The sequence below is a fragment of the Pinus tabuliformis genome, chromosome 7 (assembly GCF_031772625.1).
Source record: "Pinus tabuliformis cultivar Carrire ecotype Pingquan chromosome 7, CPIR1, whole genome shotgun sequence".
NCBI classification, from domain to species: Eukaryota; Viridiplantae; Streptophyta; class Pinopsida; order Pinales; family Pinaceae; genus Pinus; species Pinus tabuliformis.
The window spans coordinates 534,983,650-534,989,008 of record NC_142293.1 but is presented as its reverse complement, the minus strand read 5'-3'; positions in this window follow the sequence as shown (position 1 = coordinate 534,989,008).

Genomic DNA, 5,359 nt, shown 5'->3' with positions numbered 1-5,359 from the left:
AAAACCACCCCCACATTTATGATTGTCCTCTTGTGATTCCTCGTCAAAATATGCCCATGTTTTTGTCATGTCGGGTTCTTATGCAGTGATGCAACGAGGCGGGGGAGAGTTTTTAGATCGTGGAAAGTGTGACAAGATATCAAGGCCTTCCGCTGCACACAAACACGAATGGAGGATATGTCATAAAACATTGATTTGTTCCTGGCCAACCAGACCCCCCAATAAATGTTTAAAGGCAAAACTTTAAAATAGTTAGTATTTGGGGATGAGAGCTATCTTTCCCAAGAATCCTCTAGTAAAGTGCCTTCCCTTGTAACCGTTTATCCTGTTGCCAATATAATATCGTTCCACACCTGTTTAGTAAATTAGAAATTTATGAGGAGGTTTGTGGCAGATTCCTCGATCATTTTGCATAGAACACACCAACCTAGTGTTATGAAACCAGATCAGAAAACAAAAGAAAAGACATATCAATGACTTGAAAATTAGCCTCTTTGAGGGGGAAACCTCCTTTACGTCACATAAATGAACAATTATTGGATGATACAAATGGTAAGACCTCCTTGGTGTATATAGGAGTCCAAGGGGTCACAATATAATCAGAGCCTACATAACAATAATAATGTAAGGACACAACAATAACAATAGGGGGCTTCTATGGGGCACAACAATAACAATATGGGGGATACATGGGCACAACAATAACAATAGGGGCTTCTATGGGCCACAACAATAACAATATGGGGGATACATGGGCACAACAATAACAATAGGGGGATACAGTAACAATAAAAATAAGGGGGATACATTTGTATTATAAATACTTTAACATGCCCCTCTCCTTCAAAAAAGTGTTGTCCTCAACACTTGAGTAGTTCTGGATGCTATTGTATAAAATTCTCATCTTCCCATGTGGAATCTTTAGTGGGTAAGTTTTTCCAGTTAATGAGATACTATGAAATTAATCGATTTTGTAGTTGTCGGATTCTTGTTTCTGTGACTGTTTTAGGATAAAATATGATTTATCCTTCTTCGTCAAGTTCTGGAAACATTGTTTGAATTGGGAGCTTGTCACCGATAACCTTCTTTAAGCATGAAACAGGGAAAACTAGCTGTACTCGGGAAGATGTAGGCAACTCCAATTTGTATGTCATAGTACCAATCTTTTGCAACACTTTGTAAGGACCATAATACTTGGGTGATAATTTATTATCTTTCTTAGCTTGCTTGAGGGACATTTGTTTGTATGGTTGTAGCTGTAAAAATACCTAGTCACCTACATCAAAATTTCTTTCACTGCGATGCTGATTTGCTTGTTGTTTCATTCGATTCTGCGCCAAAGTGAGGTTATCCTTTAAGAGTTGGAGAACTTGTTGTTGATGCTCAATGTGATCTTCCACTGCTTGAACCTTAGTATTTTCTCTTAAAGACAATGTGATGGAGGGTGGATGATATCTATAAAGTGCCATAAATAGGGTCATTTTTGCTGCAGTATGGAAGAGAGCGTTATACCACCATTCAGCTAGAGGTAACCACTTGACCCATTGTGTTTGTTTATCAGATACAAAGCAATGAATATATTCTTCGAAACATTTGTTCACTATCTCAGTTTTCCTATTAGATTGAGGATGATAAGATGAGTTATGAGCTAATTGAGTATCAAGACAAGAAAATAATTCTATCCAAAAATTTCCAGTGAAAATGGGATCTCTGTCACTTACAATAATCTTTGGGTTTCCATGTAGCTTTTGAATTGTTTCCTTCCTTCACTCTTTCCTTCAGACTTGGGTAAACCTGTGATAGAATCCATTGAGACCTCCTCCCAACGCCGACTTGGAATGGCGAAAGGTTGTATTGACCTGGGGTATTAATTGTATCAACTTTATTTTGTTGGAAAACCAAACATTCTTCCACAAACTTCTGAAAATTCAGATTTAAGGACATCCAAAAAAAAATCCTTCTCGACCCTGTGGTAAGTTTTTAAAAATCTCGAGCGCACTCCTAAGGGGGAGGTGTGCAATTGAAAAAGAATATTTTATTTGAGTTGGAAATTATTACAAATATATAAGTGATCTTTGTACCATAATGAATCACTTTTCTAGCTAAATGTATTAGAAATACTGTGATCTTGCTACAAATTTTGAATGAGTTTCCACACCTCTTCATCATTCTTTCATTCATCATTTGCTTCAGTTACCCAATCAGGTTGGATAATAGAAATGGCACAAAAAAATGCTTCCACATCTTCATCCTTTCTTGAGAGTGCACTTCAACAATATTTTGCTTCCCGTTTTTGTAGATGATTTCAAAGTCATAACCCAACATATTTGTGACTCATTTTTGCTGCTTTTCTGAAGATAATCTTTGTTCCAAAAAGTATTTAAGACTATCATGATTTGTTTTTACCTTGAAGTGTCTTCCCATTAGATAAGGTCCCCATTGCTTTAGTGCATGTAGTATTGCCAACATTTCCTTCTCATAAATAGGTTTGCATAAATACTTTCCTTTGATTGGATGACTTTCAAAAGTAATAGGTATTCCTTCATGCATTAAAACAACACCAATTCCATTTCCTGAGGCATCACATTCCACATAAAGGTTTTTATGAAGTTTGGCGTAGTTAAGACCAGTGCTTAGCACATTGCCTCTTTAAGATGTTCAAAGGCCTTAGTTTCTTCTAGAGTCCAAGAAAATGCATCTTTCTTCAGTAATGTTGTTAGCTGCTATTCTCCCATAATTCTTAACAAACTTGCGATAATACCCTATCATCCTGATAAATCCTCGAAGATGCTTTATGGTTGTGGGGATTTTCCATTCCTTAATGGCTTTAATTTTGTTAGGGTCTACCTTAACACCCTCATGAGATACAATATGACACAAGTATTCCACCTCCTATACTCCAAAGAAGCATTTGGAGGCTTTTGCCTATAATTGTTTCTCCTCCAATAGTTTGATAACCCTATAAACATGTTGAACACGATCCTTCCAAGACTTGTTGTAGATTAGTATATCATCAAAAATTACTAACACAAATTTTCTAAGGAAGGGTTTGGAAATGGAACTCATCAAACCTTGAAATGTGGAAGGTGCATTAGTAATGCCAAAAGGCATGACCAAAAATTCATAATGACCCTCATGAGTTCTGAATGTTGTTTGTGGAATGTCTTCAGTCTTCATTCTAATTTGATGATATCTTGAACGAAGGTCCATCTTGGTGAAGTAAATTGCTCCATGTAATTAATCCAACAATTTATCAATGACAAGAATGGGAAATTTATCTTTAATAGTGAGCTTGTTGATCTCCCTATAATATGGAAACATACGCCATGATCCATCTTTATTTTGCACCAATACTACTAGAACAAAGAAAGACCTTTGACTAGGTTGAATTATACCAACCTTGTTATAGACATTTTTGTGCCTCGCGACATGGAGCATGAAATGTCAATAATTACAGGGATCCTCAGTCCCTAAACATGTTGTTCTTACCCCTAAAAAAACAAGGTCATCAAACAACAACACTTCCAATCAGTTCTCCACCTGAAAACACTTCAAAACAGGCTAATTTTGGATCATGTCAGCTGCTCCACTGAGCATCTGCGCTGGAATGCAACTGCTCCTCCTTGTACCTGCGCTGGAAGTCAAATCTAATGAAGGCTACCTGCGCTGGGCGAGATTGGCCAAGTGGCACAGTCATTCTGCAAGGTGTCAACTGCCCAGGAAGCTTCCAAACTGACACTTGGTTCATGAGATTCGCCCTGTGATGAGTAAGAGGTACTTGATCACCATGTGTAAGCAAGGATCTCCAAGTGGACTCAAGAACTGAAGATTAACTGAAGAGGGAGAGGACACAAGGCAGCTTCATGTCAGTCTCAAGCTGACTCATCCTCTCTTCTTCTCTCCTATATATAGAGCTCTTCTATGAGGTCTAAGGAGGCTGGAATTTTGTGTAAAGCAAGGAGGTGCTGTTGGTTTACAGTTAGAGCTATTGGGTGATTGTTTTACTAGAGGTGAAGAAGAGAGTTCTTGCTGCTGGGGAGGTGCTGCTGGATTGGAGCCATCATTGGTTGTAACCTTCTCAGAACCCTGTTACTTCTATCAATAAAGTTTTGCATGTTCTCCTATATACTTGTATTGCATTGATGTATTGTATTTACATGTATATTTGATTCACTCTAATCCATGCGTCAGTTATGAGTACTTGTATCTTGTAGTTTGCTCTCTTGTTTTGTGCAGGATCTGTGTGTAGCTGGACCGACAAAGAGAGCAAGGAGCTGGGAACAAGAGACAAAGAGAGAGGACAAGGATCGACTAAGCGAAAGACACCAGGTTGGTTAATCTTTCTTCATTCTCTCTGTACTTTCATAAAGGAAATCATCAAAACTTTACTTTCAGTTGTTGCTAAAGACTGTCACCTTTAGAGTAGGGATAGGGTCATCCGCATCGGATACTTTTCCCCACAACAAACCTCTAACATTTTTGCAACCATACGTTCAATTTCACACTTTTGGGAATAGGGATATATATAAGGCCTGATGTTTGGAGGAGCACTTCTTGGAATCAAATGAATAACATGATCATGATCACGAATAGGTGGGAGGACTTTGGGATTCTCAAATACCTTGGAATGATTTTCCAAGTTTTTTTGGAGATTTGGAGAAATAAATGATTTCGATGTTTGAACCTCTTGTGAGCATAATTGTGAAATTACGCCATCTTGTTCTTTATTCAAAAGATTTGTCATGCCATTAGAGCTGATTATATTTCCCGGCTTCCTTGCGATACCCCTTAATTCAAATTCCTTTCCTTCCCAAAAAAAATTCAAGAAAATTTCTTCAAAATTAAAAGCTACCGTCCCCAAGGATTATAGCCATTGGAGTCCTAGTACAACATCAACACCACCCATAGGAATAGAAAGCATTGGACTATTCAATACATATTCCCCGATGGTTAGCTTGATATTGTGGCACTTTTTAGAGCAATTTATAGTTCCTCCATTTGCAACCATCACTTGACACTCTGATGCTGGATACAGGAAGCAATTCAATTCCTTGTCTATCTTACAATGAATAAAATTATGGGTACTACCCGAATCAATCAACACTATTAAATTTTTCTTCTTGATATATTAATCTATCTTGAGAGTTTGAGGAGTGGTAATCCTTGCCAATGCATTACAAGATATGGTCGGATTCATTTATTTGTTCTCTGGGGTTGGTTCCTGGTGTATATCCTCCTCTTTTGATGTTTCTTCTTCCTTTTCTTCCTCCTCTTCACAATCTATGTAGAATAATATCTTATCAACACACTTATGACCTTTAATGTATTAGCTATCACAATTGTAACAAAGCCCTTTTTC